This window comes from Orcinus orca, chromosome 2, assembly GCF_937001465.1.
Source record: "Orcinus orca chromosome 2, mOrcOrc1.1, whole genome shotgun sequence".
Lineage (NCBI taxonomy): Eukaryota > Metazoa > Chordata > Mammalia > Artiodactyla > Delphinidae > Orcinus > Orcinus orca.
The window spans coordinates 195,663,196-195,685,377 of NC_064560.1; positions in this window are offsets into that span (position 1 = coordinate 195,663,196).

Consider the following 22,182-nt stretch of genomic DNA (forward strand, 5'->3'; position numbering starts at 1 on the left):
GCAGGACTAGGGCTTGAAACAGAGTAAAAGATATTCAGTAATAAATGTACTTTTCTATACCAGCCCCAGCCTCTCTCCCCGAGTCCAAGCTCTTGTATCCTAGTCCACTTACACCTTTGAACACTTAAGATCAATATGTATAAGGCAAAACTCGTCACCACCTCCCCCAGCCTTGCTCCTTCCCTGCAGCAGTGGACACTGTCAGAACTCTCATCTATCTGGTCCACCTCCTATTCTTGGCACACAGTTCGTCTACCCTTTTCAGGCCACTGCAGTGAGGCAGGATGAGGGCTGAGAGCAGAGAGTTGTGTGCACTTCTTGCTTGGGATCTCCATACTCTGCCTTGCCCTGCTCAGGAAGACACATGTTTCAGAAGGTGCAGCTACAAAGTAGTGGTTTTTTACCCACCTGCGCTGTTTACATACCATGAACAAAAATAAACTTTAGCTGTATTAACACATTGAGATTTGGTGGGGGGGGGATATTTGTTACCAAGCATAACCTGTCTCACACTGACTAATACACCCTGTCTCTACTATCTTAATTAATAATACTGCTCACTTAGGCCAAAAACGTATAACATCTTTCTTTTTCTCACACCCTGACATACACATCTAACCCACTGCTAAGTCCTGTCAGATCTATATCTAAATGGAACTGATGTCTTTTCACCATCTCCATCCTGTCCACTCTGTTTGAAACTTCCCTCAGGGGTTGTAGCAGCTGCCTAATTGAACTCTCTAGTTCCTTTCTTGTCTTCTCCCCACAGAAGCAAGAGGGACGACTTAAAACATTTTCCATTTCTATTATTTCTTTGCTTACGAAGACCCACTGTCTGGAGGTTAAATCCAAATTCCATGTTGTGGTTTACAAAGTCCTGAATGACTGGCTCCCTGTTATTTCTCCAGGCTCTTCTGTGACAGTTAACTCCACCTTTCTCTAACTCTACCCCAGGCACGCTGGCCTCCCTAAGGTCCCCCCACCCCAGGGCCTTTGCACCAGCTGCTCCTGTTAGCTGCAGTGTTCTTTTCCCCAGCTCTTCCCACACTTGGCAATTACTCATTATCTCTTCTCAGATAATCTGTCACTTCCTCAAAGAAGCCTTCCCTGATACCTCTCAGTTAAGCCAGCCATCCTCTCCCCAGCAATACTATATCACATCACTCTGTTTTACTATCTTCACAAAACTTAACTCCAAATTAAAATCTTTTTGCGTGTTTGCTTGTTTTTTTGACTGTCTGTTCCCACCAGGACGTTGTGCCCATCAGATTCCTAATACCTGGGAAAGGTCTCAGCATGTAGCAATCTCTCAATATATCATCCGTGAATGATTGGATGGATGAATGAACCACTAGCATCATTGTAGCCATTGAGAGAATCAAATGAGATCACAGCCCACAACATTAGGACAATGACATCTTGGGCCCCGCGTTGTGTTACGATTCTATCCCCTAATCTAAAATGAAGAAGGAAAAGGAAAACGGAGAAGGAGACAGAACACCAGAGACTAAAAAATCATTGTTCGCTCCCCTGCTCAGGGGACCTCTCATGCCTGACAAATAATGAATTAGAGAGAGATCAGAACATCCAAGACCAAAACAGTCATTAACTGCCCCGCCCCCCAGACCCCCTCCCCAAACACACTGGCTGCCAGAAGCCAGCCCAGACAGTCCAGTCAGGAAACAAAAAGATGGAACAGAAAGGCCCCTTTGAGCAGCTCTAGACGGGGGGAGAGAGTGTGCACAGCTTAACTCAAACATTTGTGCAGAAATGTAAAAAACAATTATGACATTCAACTATTCCATTAAGTGAAATTAACCATTCTTCTTGTTCTTTGAAAAGACCAAAGAAAGCACAGATCTGAATAATTAGGTCAGTGAAGAATTGTGAAGAAAGGATGTCTAGACTTTTATTTTCATTAAAAGTAGGAGGGGGGGGTGCATTTGGGCTGTGTGTGTGTGTGTGTGTGTGTGTGTGTGTCCTCTTGGTCTAAGAGCGCCTTTGAATTCCAGGGGTGGTCATATCCGCAGCTCTGCCCTGGCAGGTACGGCCAAGTCCGGATCAAGGAGTGGCATTCCCACTTTGATGTTGACTGTCACGCTCTGTTGCCTGATGATCTCTTTGGCTGCTTGCAAGTCTGTTGTCCTGGACCACCAGGTAAACCCGGCCAGGAGTGCAGACCCTGCCTTCCATCCTCCCTGGCACCCCTTGCAGTGGAAAGAGGGAGAGATGTATAGGTGGAGACGTGCCCCATCACTCTTTCAGTTCTGAAGAGGGATTTTGACCCTTGATCATCATCTACTGAAGCTCCACAGACTACACACATGCATATACCTGTATGCTTACATGGGCGTATAAACACACTCGCCCGCACGGCTCAACTGTGAAGTGAGAGAGGGAAGGGGAAGTGGAAAAACAGGGGTCACCCCCAAGGTCCCGGGTGCATCTTTTATTCTCTCAAGCCCCATGTTTGCAGCTACAAATGAGGATAAAGATAAGAATCCACCTGAGCAGGTGGCTGTCCGTAACAAGAGTGCTGCCATCTCTCAGCGTCTCAACCCAGCATCTGACTTCCCTGGTTCAACACGGCACGATTTCTCCAGCAAACTATTTCCTATTTCAGTATGTGATTCAGAAGCCTGTAAATATTAAGTATCAGTGCCTCCTGGGGTTTTGGGGGGTTGTTTTGTTTTGTGTTTTTTAAACTGTCTGTCAAGTGACACATTTCTCCAAGGGTGCCTGGAACATCAAACCTGCTTCTTTGTGATAAGGGTCTCTGTAGTTTAAAAGTTTACACCATGACAAGTCCAAAAGCATGTAACATTAAACTATGCCCTGAACATTGCTTTAAAATAGCTTCCTAAATTTTTTAATCTTTTAAAATTGTGGTAAGATACACATAACATAAAATTCACATCTTGACTATTTTTAAGTATGCAGTTTGGTGGCATTAAGTACATTAACATTGTTTGCCAGCCATGGCCACCATCCATCCACAGAACTGTTTTCATCTTGCAAAACTAAAGTTCTGGTCACCCTTAAATACTAACTCCCTATTCCTCCCTCTGTTCCAACCCTGGCAGCCACCATTCAACCTTCTGTCTCTATAAATTTGACTCTTCTAGATACCTCATAAAAGTAGAAGCATACATTATGTTTTTGGTGTCTGGTTTATTTCACATAGCATGATATCCTCAAGGTTTATTCATGCCATTGTGTGTGTGAGAATTACCTTCCTCTTTATGGCTGAGTAATACTCCATCGTATGTATAGAACACATTTCGTTTTTCCATTTACCCATTGATGGATACCTGGGTTGCCTCCATCTTTTGGCTATTGTGAATAGTTAGCTATGAACATGGGTGTATGAATAGCTTTTCTAGTTTCTGCTTTCAATTCTTTTGAATATTAAGATAAATATTAAAGGAGAAAAAAATAAAAAATATCATTTTCTACTCCTGGAAAGGGAGATTCTATTTAATGTATTGAGCTGTTATAGCATCATAAAAAGTATACATTCTTTGTATTCAAACAGAACCTGGATTAAAATTTTGGCTGTAACACGTAAAAGCATTGTCAATTTAGATAAACTAATTTCTTCAAGATTCACTTTCTTGACAAGCAAAGTGGAAAGAAAACAGTCCTTTCCAACCTAGAAAGGTGACTGTGAGAATTGAATTGATGGAGATGAGTCCCAGGGAGACAAGGAAGGAACTGGCCTTGCTCAACATTGTATCCCAAAGTCTTGCACGATGCCTGGCACAGAGAGGGCCCTTAATCAAAAAGCACTCCCATGAGTCAATATGTAAATGAATATGTATGGTGCACCTTAAACGTTATGGGGTACGTAGGATGCACCTGGTAACAGGGGGCTGGTGTTACTTTCACCATCATCTTGGTGATCTCAACATATTCAGTCAGGAAAATCACCAAGGTTCACAGGCTTGCCCCCTCCCTTGACAAGGAGGACTGGTGAGCACAGAAGGGAAGGAATTTGGCCGAGGTCACAAAACAGATTAGAGAAAAACCAGAGTTTAAACTCTGCCTCTTAAGTGCCAGTCTATGGCTCCATCTCATCTATTTCTTGTTTCAACAAAATAGATTAGTCCTAGCTCAACAAAAGCCCACCACACGGTCCCCCACATGCCACCTTACAAACCTCCATTGCCAGGGGTGTATCACACCATAGCAGTCATCTCAGCTAAGAGCCTTGGATTAATTTCCAATAGTGACCACAACAAATAGGAGGCTGCCTGCATCCCTTGTCTCATGACCCCATCCCTACATCATTCCAGCCTCGTGCTTCAGTCATCACCTTTCCTTCCTCCTCCTCTATGGTCAAGTCTCCCTCTCTCTCCCTCTATAACGATACTCATGATTGTATTTGTGGTCCACACAGATAATCCAGGATTGCCTCCCCATCTCAAGATTCTTGACTCAATCACACCTGCAAAGTATGCTTTGCGATGTAAGGTAACATTCACAGGTTTGGGAAAGTAGGACTTGGATACATTTGGGGGTCATTATTCAGCCTAACACAGACCTCCCAGGGGACCCAAGACTGAGGAGATGTGGCTACCGGTATGTTCTCAATAACTGAGTCCAGAAAATACCAAAAGTAATAGAGGCTGATGAGCCAGGGGAATCTTGACTAAGGATCTATCTCAAGTTTGACCCATCCCCCTTCCTTCCCCTCCAGCACAGCACTGAGCCCACCCTCACAGGGTGTCTCTGATGGGACCACCCTGCTTTCTGCTCCTACACCTGCTCCAGGTCAGGCCCTCATGTTCCATGTCTGCACTCAGCGTTCTTCTTGCCCTCTGCCATCCCAGGAGCCAGGAGCTAAAAGCCCGGTGGGGTTGCCCACTCCAGCTTGAGATAGTCCCAACTACTGCTGCAAGTCCTTCTTTTAGTTGATCAGAAACCTGAGACTCTGTAGTTTCTGTCCATTTGTGAACCGAAGCTTTGCAGCTTGAGGTCCCAGAGAAGAAATCCACTGTCCTTCTAAATGTGGGCAAAGAGGGAGAGGGGAAGTCCATAGAAGGCAAAAGGTCAGAATCCAAGGCTACAGAAGGAGTATCTGCAAATACCTGCCAAGTTTGATGAGGAAACAGAATTTGAGATCCTGTGTGTTGAGTGGACAGGACTAAAGCAAAGAAAGAAGTAGGTTGAAAGCAGAGATCTAGGAGGTTAATAACTGATGTGGCAGCAGCAGCAAGAGAATCACCCTCCCACATGCCAGGTTAGGGGCTATGAAGAGGCTCATGGGGAATGGATGACGCCTTAGCCTGGAAAGTTCTAACTATCATGAAGTAGGGCCCAAAGAATGTCAGTCACAGCAGAAGGGGAGCACCCCCAGCCTGGAACCAAAAACTCAGTGAGAGACCAGAGGCTGCTAGGGAGGCGCTAGAAAGAAGCACTGTTGGGTGTTCATATAGAATGAACCTATGTTTCACTGGAGACCAGCTCCAGCCAGGCCAATATAAGCAAGGAAGAAAAGAAGACTTCTGGAAGCAGCCAGCCCATCGCTGTCACCTAGGATGGAGCAGGAACTAAAAGGCTCTTAAGTGACTCAGCAATCACTGGGCAGAAACCGCTACAGGGTGAGCCAACCTGATTCCATTGATGATATAATTGATATGATGCCCATTTTGCAGATAGGCAAATTGAGGCTCAGAGAGGCTGATTGGCCCAAGGAAGGTTTTGGGGAACCAAAGAGCTTGTGTTCTCTTCACCCCACTGCCACCCGCTCACTGTCTAACATGCAATATTTAACTGTGACTCAGCTGAGTGTCCTGACGATCAGAGAGAGTGTCCCAAATACTCAACACAGAGAAGGCAGACACCCAGCTAATCAGAAGAGACAGAAGCCGTAGGGCTGAAGCAGGCTCCCAGAGACACCCTGCAGGGCTGGGCACTGACCCTTCGGTACCTGGATGGTGGATCCCAAGAAGGAGGCTGAGGTGGACAGGACAGCACTCAGGGACCCTGGAAAGAGGCTGTTTACCAACTAGGTTTGTTTTGTTTTGTTTTTATTTTTAGCATCTTTATCGGAGTGTAACTGCTTTACAATGGTGTGTTAGTTTCTGCTGTATAACAAAGTGAATCAACTATACACATACGTATATCCCCATATCCCCTCCCTCTTGCGTATCCCTCCCACCCTCCCTATCCCACCCCTCTAGGTGGTCACAAAGCACTGAGCTAATCTCCCTGTGCTATGTGGCTGCTTCCCACTAGCTATCTATTTTACATTTGGTAGTGTATATATGTCCATGCCACTCTCTCACGTCGTCCCAGCTTACCCTTCCCCCTCTGACAAAGATGTGGCACATACATACAATGGACTCTTACTCAGCCATAAAAAGAAATGAAATTGAGTTATTTGTAGTGAGATGGATGGACCTAGAGTCTATCATACAGAGTGAAGTAAACCAACTAGTTTTACTGAGAAGTATTTTGGTATTTTAGCATCCAATATAAAGGGGGCTTTGCCCACACACTGAATACAGTAAGTCCCCTACATATGTACAAGTTCCATTCCGAGAGTGTGTTCCTAAGTCCAACAAAGTTAGCCTAGGTACCCAACTAACACAATCGGCTATATAGTACTATACTGTAGTAGGTTTATAATACTTTTCACACAAATAATACCTAAAAAACAAACAAACACAAAAAATAAAGAAAACCTTTTTAATCTTACAGTACAGTACACTAGTCCAGTACAACAGCTGGCATACGGGGGCTGGCATCGAGTGAACAGGCAAGAAGAGTTACTGACTGGAAGAGGGAGAGGAGGTGGGAGATGATAGAGCTGAAGGATCTTCAGCAATAGGAGACGGAGGGCCAGCTGCGATTTCACTCACGCCTGACGCTGACGGCACAGGTTCTGGTTCCTTGCTGGATTCAGTTATGTTCACACTCTTGAAAAAATGATCCAATGATGTCTGGGTAGTAGCTCTTTTTTTCCTGGTCATCGATGACACGGTAGCATTGGATTTCATTCTGAACAGCTACTGCAACCTTCATGTACTGTTCTGCATTCCGGTCCTTTGCCTCAAAAACTAACTGTGCCTCCTCAGAGAAAATCCCCTTGCCATTACCTGTGTCATGAATCTCTTCTGTTCTTCAGTTACTTCTTCTTCTTCTTGTCTCTCTTCATCCTTTCTCTGAGTCTCCACTTCCATGAGGTCTTCATTAGTAAGCTCCATGTGCACATCTTTGAGAATTTGCAATTCGTATGTGGGGGACTTCCTGTATCAGCACTATTTTTATGGGATAGGATTTAGGTGTACCCTTGGGTGTCAATGGGACCCAGACTCAGGCTATTGGTATAAGAACAGTGAAACCCTCAGATCTTCTGCTTTGGAAGCTTCCTCCCTTTCTGGGGGTTGCCTTGACTGGAGAATTGTGGGCATCCCCATAATTCTGGGTCAGTGGTAAACCAAGGTGGCCCCAGAGCCTCCATCTGGTTCCCCCTGTCTGGCCAGCCCCCTGGGATCTATGTTATATCAGAAGCCTCCAGAAAGCCCCAGGCTGAGCCTCTGGAGCCCAGATGTCCTTGTGGCATCAAATCCTGAGGTTCCAAAGTTCCAGGAAGCAGCCCAAGCCAGCAAAGTCTCACAGGCTCTGAGATGGAAATGTAACTCCAGTTCACTTCCTGGGCCAGGTTCCATCCAGGAGGAAGTCAGGAGACATCAGAGGAACCCCAAGGCCAAACAGCCATAAAAGAGCTCTCAGCGGGCAGCGTTCTGATGACCGGAGTATAAATGAATCAGACACATGCCAACCACATTTCCCCTGGAAGAGGCATGAGCGTGCATGTGCACACACACACATCCACACTCCTTCATACACACTCCACACACATGGAGTCTTTCATACACAGGTACTCACACTCACACGTACTCACTGACTCACCGTATGAGTTTCCTTATTGCTGTTGTAACAAATTGCCACGAACTTGGTGATTTATTATCCGGCAGGTCTGGGGGACAGGAGTCCCCAGGCGTCTCACCAGGCCAAGATCAGGGCTGCATTCCTTCTGGAGGCTCCCCCAGCCCTTCTTCAATCTTCACCCCTGGTGACAAGAGGCAAAGTGCATCTCCTGTAACAGCAGCCCGCCCTCTTCTCCCGCTTCCCCCTCTCACTGCTAAGGACCCTCCCCCTCGTGATGACATTGAGCCACCAGAGGAACCTCCTATCTCAAGGTCAGCTGTTAGAAACCTCCGTCCTATCTCCAGTCTTAATTCCCTTTCTCCACATTAACATTTAACATATTTGCACGTTCTGGGAATTAGGACCTGGACATCCTGGGAGCCATTATCCAGCCCACCACACACATCTACACACCATACTAACTCATACACACACACTTTTGTGTGTGTCTGTGTGGTACGCGGGCCTCTCACTGTTGTGGCCTCTCCCGTTGCGGAGCACAGGCTCCGGACGCGCAGGTTCAGCGGCCATGGCTCACGGGCCCAGCCACTCCGCGGCATGTGGGATCTTCCCGGACCGGGGCACGAACCCGCGTCCCCTGCATCGGCAGGTGGACTCTCAACCACTCTGCCACCAGGGAAGCCCATACACACACACTTTTGAAAGATGAAAAGCAAAATAACTTGGATGGGTCTCCTTAAGGTTTTGCTGAGTCCAAAACATTTGGCAATAAATGGTGACATCAGACACATCTACAGGCTGCCCTCCATTCTCAATCTGTTCTTTCTTTACAGGGGTACAATCACCAACAGAAGCAGAAAAGTGTGACCTTCTGATCTATACTCTCTGGCCAGGCAGCATTCGAGGACTCCGCCAAGGGTGTCAGAGCCAGCGGGAAAGGACCCTGCACACAAGAGGGGCTGCCCTGGATGACTGGGAAATGCAGATCAGAAGCAGTTAGAGGAAGCCAATCAGGCCAGAAAGGCGGAAGTCCCAGTGTCTAAGGACCCCTGAGCCATGCAGACCCCCACCTGTGCAAAGGCCGTCTCCAAACACCCAAATCTGGAGCCAGTAACTCCTGTGCAAGGATGGGGGGCTGATGGGGCTTATGCTTGTGACAGAGTTTATTAGGACCAAAGGGCTCTAAGTAACCAGACTGTCAAAGCACCCATTTTGTAGACGGGGAAACCGAGGCAGGGAGAGAAGAATCTGGCTCAAGTTCCTGCAGCTGGTGCAGAAGCAGAGCTAGAACTCAGTGTCCCAAGCTCCTAGACTGGGGTTTTCTCTGCATCACATCTGGCACTCACCTGTTTTCTATGGAGTCGAAGCTCCCCTGAAGTTAGGTGAGCTGTACCTTCATTTCCTGGTGATATCTGTGCCTCCGTGGGCCCATCCTCACATGTGCATATCCAGCATATTTTTACTGCAGACCAGCTCTGCCCCAGAGCCTGGGACTGGCTGGGCACCAAGGCCTCAGAAGTGTGGCATCAGCGTCACTTTCCCATCACGAGACAGACGGGACCAGGGCTTGGACGGAGGGGGCACCCTCTCAAGAGGGGTGCACTCAAGGCCGTGGAGCACAGGGAACAGCAGGGGATGGGGAAGAACTCAAACAGCAAGAGGACTTAGGAGTCCAGCAAACCTGTACTGAAATCTCAGCTCTGTCACATGCCAGCTGTGTGACATGGAGGGAGTTACCTAACCTCTCTGAGAACCAGTTTTCTCAGGTGGGACCTGATTCATACGATTATCATGAACTTAACACACTTTATCAGCTCAAAGGCACCTCTGACCCTCCAATATCTGAGGTGCCTGGGTCTACATGGCTGAGTGTGGCTTGACTGACCACTCACAGCACGTTCTGAGAAGTTAGAGGAGGGTGTGGAGAGGGTGGATGGACAGCCCCTGTGGAAAACAGTGTGGCAGTTCTCCAGAAAGTCAAACATGGAATTACCATATGATCCAGCAATTTCACTCCCAGGCATATACCCAAAAGAATTGAAATCAGGGACTCGAATAGATATATGTACACCTATTTTTAGTGTCATAGGAGCATTAGCCACAAGAGCCAAAAAAGCAGAAACAACCCAAGTGTCCTTGGTGGGATGACTGGATAAGTAAAAGGTAGTCTTGCCATACATTGGAATATTATTCAGCCTTAAAAAGAAAGGAAATTCTGACACAGGCTACGGCATCAGTAAACCTTTAAAACAGTACGCTAAGTGAAATAAGGCCAACACAAGAACAAGTAGTGTGTATTCCACTTGTATGAGTATCTAGAACAGACCAATTCATAGAGAAAGAAAGTATAATGGTGGTTACCAGCAGCTGGGGGGGGGGAGGGGAGAATTATTGGTTTGTTTTGTTTTGTTTTGTTTTTTGCGGTACGCGGGCCTCTCACTGTTGTGGCCTCCCCCGTTGTGGAGCACAGGCTCCGGACGCGCAGGCTCAGCGGCCATGGCTCACGGGCCCAGCCACTCCGCGGCATGTGGGATCTTCCCAGACCGGGGCACGAACCCGTGTCCCCTGCATCGGCAGACGGACTCTCAACCACTGCGCCACCAGGGAAGCCCGAGAATTATTGTTTAATGAGTACATTGCTTCTGTTTGTGGTGAACAAGGGTTTTCATGGATGGATGGTAGTGATGGCTTTACAACAATGTGAATGTACTCGATGCCAGTGAATTGTACACCTTAAAAAGGGTACTGTAGTAAATGTTATGCTCGGTATATTTTACCACAATAAAAAAGGTGATTTAAAAGGCAATGGCCGGGCTTCCCTGGGAAGAGGCCACAACAGTGAGAGGCCCGCGTACTGCAAAAAAAAAAAAAAAAAAAAAAAAAAAGGCAATGGCCATTGGCAGAGTGGCTGTGCCACCTAGTAAAGCAGGGACCAGTCGGAATGATCATGTGTGCTCCATGGGAGAGAGGAGAGGGTAAGGGGGCAGTAGCAGTGTCCGCCCCGCAGAGGTGAGAACCAAGAAGGTGCAAGAAGAAGAGTGAGACCCTCACTCTCCACCCAGCGTCATCCATCTGGTGCCTGTCAGGAGAGACAACGAAACAAACATGAGAACCCAGAGTGGGGACTCCAACTTCACCCCTGTGCTCCCTTGCATGAGACTTCTTTCCACTGAAGGTCAACTTGGTATCATAACCCAAAGGCACCATATTGTCACCCTCATCCACTCACTCAAGGGGGGGATATTTTCTTCCAGGAACACCATTCTTTCTCTTTTTTAAAATTTATTTTACTGAAGTATAGTTGATTTACAATGTTGTGTTAATTTCTACAGCAAAGTGATTCAGTTTTATATGTGTATATATATACACACACAGACATTCATTTTCATATTATTTTCCATATGGTTTATCACAGGATATTGAATATAGTTCCCTGTGCTCTAGAGTAGAGGCTTGGTGTTTATCTATTTTATATATAATAGTTTGCATCTACTAATCCCAAACTCCTAATCCATCCCTCCCCGACCTCCCCTCCTCCTTGGCAACCACAAGCCTGTTCTCTATGTCTGTGAGTCTGTTTGTTTCGTAGATAAGTCCATTTGTGTCATTTTTTTAGATTCGATATATGTTATGTCACATGGAATCAGTCTTTCTCTGTTTGACTCACTTCACTTAGTATGATCATCTCTAGTTCCATCCATGTGGCTGCAAATGGCATTATTCTGTTCTTTTTTATGGCTGAATAATATTCCATTGTATATATGTACCATATCTTCTTTATCCATTTATCTGTCAAGGGGCACTTAGGTTGATTCCATGTCTTGGCTATTGTGAATAGTGCTGCAATGAACACCGAGGTACAGAACACCATCCTTTCTCTTCTTCAACAGACCAATTGCTCCAGATGCTGCCCTGGGCCCCCCAAGTTAGCTGAGCCTCACCCACCCCTCCCATCACTCCTGTCCTCATCTCCATCAGTTCACTCACTACACCAAGTTATACATAGCCATTTCCCCATCAGGACCTACTACAAAAGTAAGAGTTTCTTAAGGTTGGGGACCCCATGGTACTTGTGCAGTACACTCAGCCCAACATGTTTCCTGGCACTAGTAGATATTCACACTTTATGGTCTGTGGGTAAATACTGTAAGTGAATGGATGAGAGTGAATGAATGCATGCGTTGTAGCGATGGTAGATCTCATTGGAGGGCAGGATGCGGTGCTCTGGGCTTCACATCTATCTGGCCGTTTAATGCACGCAGAAATTCAATGAAAGGAGCTCTGTTGTTCCTGTCAATATTCAACAAGAAAGGTGATATTTCAAGCAGTGTCCATCCAGCCAGATATGGAGGCGCATTTTGAATGGATTAAAGGAAACATGAGTGTCCACTCATTGGTTCTGGTTTATTCTCCAGCTTCAATTCCAAAGTTTAGAGATACCACCTCCCCACACCCCAAGCTCCCCATGTTGGGCTCCCACCAGAAATTGCCTTTGTTTTTACACAATTCAAAATGGTGCTTAAGAGCATGAGATTTGGGACTTCGCTGGTGGTGCAGTGGTTAAGAATCTGCCTGCCAATGCAGGAGACATGGGTACGAGCCCTGGTCCGGGAAGATCCCACGTGCTGCGGAGCAACTAAGCCCGTGCGCCACAACTACTGAACCCTGCGCCTAGAGCCCGTGCTCCGCAACAAGAGAAGCCACTGCAATGAGAGGCCCACGCACTGCAAAGAAGAGCAGCCCCTGCTTGCCGCAACTAGAGAAAGTCTGCACGCAGCAAGGAAGACCCAACACAGCCAAAAAAAATTTTTAAAAAAAGGAACATGAGATTTGGGATCACACGGATTTAAATTACCACCCTGGTCCTCTTACTTCCTGGGGCAAGTCAGCTTCCCAGAGAGCCAGTTTCCTCATCTGTCAAATAATGATAAGTGTAGATTAGAAGCCACCACACACATGAAGCCCTTAGCACACAGACATCAGGCAACAAGAGGCCAAGTTTACCATCGGTGGGCGTCGGATCAGGGCTCTTGGGAGATTGTGCATTGGCTGGTCATTCTCATGAATCTAATCAAGAAGATATTGCCAACAAAGATGTGTGGTGAGGAGAGGACCGAGATCAAGGCAGGAGGATGGGTCCCAGATGGGTTTCAAGCTTGGGATGCAGGACACAGGAATCCAGTTCCAAGGTTTGGAGTAAACAGGGCTGGAGACCCAGGAGAGAAGGTCAGATGGGAGAGTGTGAGCAAAGAACACACTGTGGATTCCTGAGACGAGAGGTCATGACCAAGGCTGGGCTTTTGCTTTTGCTTTCTTTTGCTGTTTTTTTTCTTTACTGAGCTCCAACACACAAGTGCATGGGTGGGCTTGTCCCACTTAGAGGGGCCTGTGACAGGAAGGACCATTTTCCCCACAGCTGGAGACTCTTGGAATGCTGGAATTCAATCCCCCTTTGGATGGGTGGTCTGCTCGCCGTCCGTCCCCTCCCCACCCTTATTCCTATGTTGGAATATGTCTTTGCAGCTCTGGATCCAGCCAACAGAGAACATTTTCCTTGCTGCTTAAATTAGCACATGAGAAATAACTAGAGATAGAAATCACAGTTCACTTAACACTAATTATTTCCCTGGAAATGAAGATTAATATTGAACTTGTTACTTGCAGGGAGGAGAGTAAACACGCACAGGCACACACCCTCCAAGTAAACGTGCAAATCTAATCCTTCAATTACTTCAGACCCAATACACCAAGCAGCCCTGGTGGCTAAATGTTTCCTAGTTGGTTGCTATGATCAAATCCAGGAATTGGGGAATGTTCATGGCTGGCCCCAGTGGTAGAGACACAATGCAGAGGAGACGGGAGTTCCAGGGTAACTGGGTGAGTTTTGGGGCTCCAGTGTTCCCCAGAGGTGTATCCATCCTCCCCAAAAGGACAACAGGTGTCCAGGTTTGCCGACCCTGTGTCCGTAGCAGCTCTGTAAGAAACTCTGGTTATAGAAGTTCAGACCACAGGGCAGTGAGTGGATGAATGAATGGGTGAGTGACCTCATGAGTCATGAGCAACTGAGTGTCAGTGAAGCAGCTCACCCAGGACCAAGAGTCAGAGGTCCCGATGCCCAGTCCAAACCTTGGTCTAACCTGTCGTGTACAGCCAGCTACCAGACAGGCTTCACAGAGGAGACGGCATTGAAAAGTAGGCAACATTTTAAGGAGTGAAGGGTATTCCAGCAGAAGAGTCAGTAGCAACTAAGATCTGAAAGCAGGAAAGTTGGAGGCATAAACGTGGAAGAGTGAGAGGTGTGTGTGTGTGTGTGTGTGTGTGTGTGTGTGTGTGTGTGTATTTTCTCTCTGGCAGGAACAAAAAAGGATTGGGAGGGATAATATTAACCACATTTGTGTGGTAAGCTCTGGGTTTTACAGAGCACTTTATACCATTATCATGAGGAATTCTCAAGGCGGTTCTCCGTGGTGGGTATTTGCCCCATCAAGGAACCTGACATGCGGGGAGGTGAGATAAATTGCCCAGAACCACAGAGATGGAAAGTCACCAAGCAGGAATGTGAACTTCACCCTCCGGGGTCCAAACCGAGAGCTCTCCCCATGCCTGGGTGCCTTAGAGTGGGGAGAGGCTTCTAGCAGCTGCCCAAGAAGTGAGTGGCCCAGGCTGGCGGTCTCTCCATCATCAGCAAGTTCCGTCAGGATCCCAGTGATGTCAAGGAGTTCAGAACTCAGCTGCCGGGCACCGCTCACCTTCTGAAATATCTCCAGCTATTCAGTGACCAGGGTAGGAAGACAAGAGGTGAAAACTGGGTCTTTTGTCATCGATTGCACATTAGTTACCTAAACTTCATAGCAGCCATGCCATGCTCCCCAAACCTTGCACATCTGTGTGCCCCAAAGTTATTATTCCCAACTGCCAAGCTATGGTGTCCCTGAGACAGCATGTGTGATTCAAGTTCAAGTGCAGAGTAGAGATTGTCAGCTGTCTTACCCTTCTTCCCCTGCTCAACAAAGCCACTACAGACCCAAACATACACCTCCTGACCCTTCCCTGCCGCATGACTCAGGCTGGTCCCCTGAGGTTACTGATCTGAGAAAAGCTGAAGGAAAAATAAGGCTATTGCCCATCACCTCTGTGTGAGCCCAGTGTGGGTGTACCCAGAAAATTCGGAGCAAGGGACTCACTCCTGTTAGCTTAGTCCTGCCAGCCCAGAGACCACAGGACAGAATTTAGAGCTACACAGATGCAGGTTTAAATCTTAGCTCCACCAGAATGCAGCGGGGTGACCCTGAACTAGTTCACTAACCCGTCAGCCTCAGCCATTCCATGTGTCCTAGAGTGGTCATTCCACCTGGCAGAGGTGTCCTGAGGATGGGAGAGTCATCTGTAAAAAGCCTGGCATACTGAAAATACCCAGTAAACGTCAGTCCCCTCTTTGGGGAGACTGCTTATCAGTCTTAGAGGCACTGAGCATCCTAGGTAGGGCCTCCCCTTGGTAGGAATGCTTCCAATTCAGAGGATTGGGTTCAACATGCCCCGTTCTAAGTCTGGTTGTCTGTAAATCATCTTGGAGGACTCTGGCTGCTTTCCAGGCTACGTCTACAGCCTACGTCTATAGGATCCATGCCTTGGGGAAATGGGAGAATGAATGTGATTTCCTCCTTCTGGTCAGCAGGACTGCAAATATGGAGACTGGATGTGAGTTCTTGAGGAGGGCATGGTGGCTAAGGCTGTGTGAACCCCGAGGAACACCATGGCCAGCAGGGCACAGACCAAGACCGGCTCCAGCCCTCCCTCTGCTTCAGGATTCCCTCTGATGTTCCCGTCTGGGAGCCGCACGGCCTCGGCTCACACACGCAGTTGGTGGGATCTCACTGTCCCTCAGTGGGTCCAATCCATCCTTGAACAGTGGCTGTTAGAAAGCTGACACTTAGTTGGGAAAGGCAGGAGCAAACGCTTGAGACTGAATGGTAAGCAAATGAAAAGGGTCCATTAAAATTGATATTCATTAGTGTATGTATAGCATACATACATAGCAGAGTGACTACAATGATATACCAAAATGGTTAGTTTTTAATCAATGGATGGCAGGATGAGGGGTGATTGCAAGCTTCTCAATCTTTGCTATATTTTCCATAATGAATATCTGTTTACTTTTCTAATCAAGAAAAAATTAAGCATTAATCAAAGAAATGATTCCTTATATCAAGCAGATGTGTGTATATATATATATATTTTATATATATATATGTATGTCTTTCTAAAATGCAGGTTTCTTGATTACCAACCCCACACTCTTATCAATAAAAGGAATAATGTAGATGGAAACATTTGTGAGCTACCTATGTTCTACCAGGCTGACTCATAATATAATTAACATGTAAACTCCAGCACATAATAAAAGGATGACCCTCCACTGCATAAAGAGATTCTTTACTTTGTTTAAGGAATTGCCAGAGGTACATTAAGCTGATACACACAAACAGTCACAGATCAATTAAAGAGAGACCAAGGCCTCAGTAGCCCTGAAACAGTGTTAAAGTGGGTAGTTTTGATGGCTGCTCACTTCACAGACCTTTCAGTGCCTCAGTTTCTCCAGGTAAAGACAAGTTGGACTAGATGATTTTGAAAGGATCTATGAGCTCTTCAGGAGTGATCAGAGGAAAAAAAAATTTTTAAGTTGGCATCCAGACATTAAAACTGTGAAAGCAACTGATGATTGGATACCCAACCCTTAAGAATCTCCATCTCTAGAGATTCAAAGGATCCAGACTCAGCATAACTAAAACAAAAAAAACTAATATCAGTGAAAACTGAAACTAGTAAACACAATATCAACATTTGAGAACGATTGCCCCTAGAAGATCAGATAAGAACAAAGACAAAACAGCTCTGAAATGTTAATATGAGCCAGCAGAAAAGTAGACTTTATCTGTAAAAACCACACACACACACACACACACCCCCCCCCACACACACACACACAGCACTCAGATATGACACAGGAAGCTTCACCTATTGATACAAACCATCTAATTATTTTAAAATGGTAGAAAATTATAGAAGGATCTTCAGAGATCATGCAACCACTGCTTTTCAATATTTCTTTTAATCCACAAAATGCTTTCTTCAAATGAAATCTTACATGGAACCGTTAAAAGCAGAGCTTCTCTGATTGATGGTGTGCAGAGATACATGCCTGCCGTGTGGCACCCAAAGGGGACACCCACGTCTTTCCACAGAACATCGGGAGCTCCACAGAGCACAGGTGAAAAGCCACTGGTCTCATCGGGGCCCAGAGAGGACACGTGACTTGCTTAATGTCACACAGCAAGCTGGTAGCAGATTGAGGACTGGCCCATGATGCAGCATCACGCTGCCTCCAAACCCAAGAGGATATGACCAGAAGTCAACTCTTCAGGCTCACCTGCTTGTTCCACATCAGACACCCCAATCACCTCTCACCCCTGGCAGAGCTATCCCTGGACCAGGTACACTTGCACATCATCCTGTTCCCCGCTCTCTCCCTTGCACCCCACATCTTATTGGTCAACTTGTCATTTTGATTCCACCTCCTTAATCAATATTATCTCTAGGGTGAAGCCAAGATTTAGGCTCAGATCTCAAGACAGCTCAGCTCTTGCTCTGCCCACCTCCAGGGCTGATCCAAGACCTCCTCATTAAAAGGATCTCAGACTTTTGGTGGCCTCCAAAAGACCCAGCCACGTGACCATCCACGTGACCATCCACGAGTGTTGGCAAACACAGAACTTTTCCCAAAACCAACAGCAGAGGCAGTCTCTCTGTGAAGTGCTCACAATGGCCATGACTTCCTTGAAAATGTCATTTCTTTTTTAATCCTTTTTTTTTAAATTTTGCCATGATGTTTTGTTTTTTTGTTAAAGGATGAACGATAGCTCCTGGTAAAACTGATGACCCTGGAATTTGTCTCCATATCTTAGCAATCTGTTCCGTAGTCCATCAAAGAGGTGGTGAGACAGTAATGATGCTTTTATTAGCAACCTTTACACTTTGTCAAAATTAAAATGAAAACACAACATTCATATGTAAATCCAGTTACCTTTGAGGTTCCCCATATACTTTATCCCTTTCACAAAATTACAGATTATTAAGAAATGTTTAAAGAGTGGGAGACAGGTTTCAGGGGAGTGTGAAAGAGGCAGAGCAAGACAAAGGGGCAGAGAGGATGAGGTGCTTTGACCTTGCCCTTCTCTTTCATGCTCACTAACATCTCAGTCTGTGGTTTCAGTGCTCATCCTTTGTCCGACACAGCGAACACCTGGCCGAGCCTGACTCATGCATCACAGTTCCCCCAGACCCAAAGCCTGGGAAAGGACAGTAGGAAGGCGTAAAGGGGGAAGGAGCTCCTGTTTACAAATATTTCTCCTTGAGGATGAACTATTTATAGCAGAAGATGACCATGGACACCGATTGGCAAAAGGTCTTATTTAAAATTATGCAGCCAAACTCCCTAATTGACAGGGGTGCACTGTTATATTTAAAATAGATATCCAACAAGGACCTACTGTCTAGCACAGGGAACTCTGCTCAATATTCTGTAACAACCTAACTGGGAAAAGAATTTGAAAAAGAATACATACGTGTATATGTATAAATGAATCACTTTGCTGTACACCTGAAACTAACACAACATTGTTTTACTTTGTTTTTTTAACATCTTTATTGGAGTATAATTGCTTTACAATGTTGTATTAGTTTCTGCTCTATAACAAATTGAATCAGCTATAAGTATACATACATGCCCATATGCCCTCCCTCTTGCATCTCACTTCCACCCTCCCTCTCCCACCCCTCTAGCTGGTCACAAAGCACAGAGCTGATCTCCTTGTGCTATGCTTCCCACTAGCTTTCTATTTTAACTTTGTTAGTGTGTATATGTCCATGCTACTCTCTCACTTCATCTCAGCTTACCTTTCCCCCTCCCCATGTCCTCAAGTCCATTCTCTACATCTGCGTCTTTATTCCGGTCCTGCCCCTAGGTTCATCAGAACCACTTTTTTATCTTTAGATTCTTTATATATGTGTTAGCATATGGGTTTTTTGTTTGTTTGTTTTTTGTGGTACGCTGGCCTCTCACTGTAGTGGCCTCTCCCGTTGCGGAGCACAGGCTCAGGACACGCAGGCTCAGTGACCATGGCTCACAGGCCCAGCCGCTCCGCGGCATGTGGGATCTTCCCGGACCGGGGCACGAACCCGTGTCCCCTGCATCGGCAGGCAGACTCTCAACTACTGCACCACCAGGGAAGCCCTAGCATACGGTATTTGTTTTTCTCTTTCTGACTTACTTCACTCTGTATGACAGACTCTAGGTCCATCCACCTCCCTACAAATAACTCAATTTTATTTCTTTTTATGGCCGAGTAATATTCCATTGTATATATGTGCCACATCTTCTTTATCCATTCATCTGTCGATGGACACTTAGGTTGCTTCCATGTCCTGGCTATTGTAAATAGAGCTGCAATGAACATTTTGGTACATGACTCTTTTTGAATTATGGTTTTCTCAGGGTATATGCCCTGTAGTGGGATTGCTGGGTCATATGGTAGTTCTATTTTTAGTTTTTTAAGGAACCTCCATACTGTTTTCCATAGTGGCTGTATCAATTTACATTCCCACCAGCAGTGCAAGAGGGTTCCCTTTTCTCCACACTCTCTCCAGCATTTATTCTTTCTAGATTTTTTGATGATGGCCATTCTGACCGGTGTGAGGTGATACTTCATTGTAGCTTAGATTTGCATTTCTCTAATGATTAATGATGTTGAGCATTCTTTCATGTGTTTATTGCCAATCTGGATATCTTCTTTGGAGAAATGTCTATTTAGATCTTCTGCCCATTTTTGGATTGTGTTGTTTGTTTTTTGATATTGAACTGCATGAGCTGCTTGTATATTTTGGAGATCCTTTGTCTGTTGATTCTTTCGTAAATATTTTCTCCCATTCTGAGAGTTGTCTTTTCATCTTTTTATGGTTTCCTCTGCTGTGCAAAAGCCTTTAAGTTTCATTAGGTCCCATTTGTTTATTTTTGTTTTTATTTCCATTACTCTAGGAAGTGGGTCAAAAAGGATCTTGCTGTGATTTATGTCAAAGAGTGTTCTTCCTATGTTTTCCTCTAAGAGTTTGATAGTGTCTGGCCTTGCACTTAGGTCTTTAATCCATTTTGAGTTTATTTTTGTGTATGGTGTTAGGAAGTGTTGTAATTTCATTCTTTTACATGTAGCTGACCAGTTTTCCCAGCACCACTTATTGAAGAGGCTGTCTTTTCTCCATTGTATATTCTTGCCTCCTTTTTCAAAGATAAGGTGACCATATGTGCATGGGTTTATCTCTGGGCTTTCTATCCTGTTCCATTGATATGTATTTCTGTTTTTGTGCCAGTACCATACTGTCTTGATTACTGTAGCTTTGTAGTATAGTCTGGAGTCAGGGAGCTTCATTCCTCCATCTCCGTTGTTCTTTCTCAAGATTGCTTTGGCTATTCAGGGTCTTTTGTGTTACCATACAAATTGTGAATTTTTTTGTTTTAGTTAGATGAAAAATGTCATTGGTGGTTTTATAAGGATTGCATTGAATCTGTAGATTGCTTTGGGTAGTAGAGTCACATTCACAATATTGATTCTTCCAACCCAAGAACATGGTATATCTCTCCCTCTGTTTGTGTCATTTTTAATTTCTTTCATCTGTGTCTTATAGTTTTCTGCATACAGGTCTTTTGTCTCCTTAGGTAGGTTTATTCCTAGGTATTTTATTCTTTTTGTTGCAATGGTAAATGGGCATGTTTCCTTAATTTCTCTTTCAGATTTTTCATCATTAGTGTATAGGAATGAAAGAGATTTCTGTGCATTAATTTTGTATCCTGCTCCTCTATCAAATTCATTGATTAGCTCTAGTAGTTTTCTGGTAGCATCTTCAGGATTGTCTATGTACAGTATCATGTCATCTGCCAACAATGACAGCTTTACTTCTTCTTTTCTGATTTGGATTCCTTTTATTTCTTTTTCTTCTCCGATTGCTGTGGCTAAACTTCCAAAACTATGTTGAATAATAGTGATAACACAACATTGTTAATCAACTGTACTCCAATACAAAATAAAAAGTGTTAAAATTAATTAATTAATTAGCTAAATTAAATAAAATTATGCAGCCAAATATGAGATGTGAGAATTGAAAGAAACAGTAATCCAACAGGAAAAAACTCTCCAGACTGTTTCCATGTACCTTTTTCAGATATGAGCTGAGATTGGACAGTTCATACTAATAAACACATTGCCATAGAAAGCCTGAAGGACGGGCAAGTAATTCTCCCCAGGGTCATCTGGGAAGGTTTCAGAGAAGCGGTGACTTTTTTAGTAGGATTGTAGCAGACAGAGTGTCAAAGTAGCCCATATGATGCCCACCTCCTGTGGTTCACACCTGTATGATCTTCTCCCCTGTGTGTTGTTAGGACCATGGTTGCTCCTAGCCAATAGAATATGGCAAAGCTGATGAGATGTAATGATTATGTGTAAGTGATAACATGATTATGTTACATAAGACTATAGCACCCTCCTTTCTGGAGTGTCTCTCCCTCCCTGGCTGACTGCGAGGAAGTGAACATCCATGCTGGGAAACCCCACAGACAAAGAACTGCAGGGAGTCTCTGGAAACCAAAGACAGCTTCCATCTAATGGTCAGCCAGAAACCGAAGCTCTCAGTCCTATGATTTCAAGGAACTAGATGCTGCCACCAACACAGGAGTGGAGAAGCAGATCCTCCCCAGTCAAGCCTCCAGATGAGCTCCCAGCCCTGATAGACTTCTTGATGAAAGCCTTGAGGGACCCTCAGCAGATGACCCAGCTAAGCGGTGCCCAGTACCCTGACTCACAGAAACGGTGCAATGAGCAATACAGTGTGGTGTTGTAAGCCACTACATCTGCAGTTGTTTCTTACAGAGCGATAGACTACTTATACAAAGAAGTTGGGGGAAGTAGTTAGAATTTGCCAATTGTAGGAAGTGAAGGAAATTCCAGACAAAGGGAACAGCAGATGTAAAAGCATAGTAACAAGAAGGTGTATATTTTGCTTCAAGGAAGGTATGCATTTAGATATTCCTAGGTTAAGAAAGTGGGTAGGAGGTGGAAGATAAAAGGCAACTCAAAGAAAAGAGTTAAAATATATTTAACCTGAGGCCAGTGTTTCCTTGACATAGACTGACATCTAATACTCCTGGGGAACTTTGTGTCAATCCAAGGCTCTGGTGCC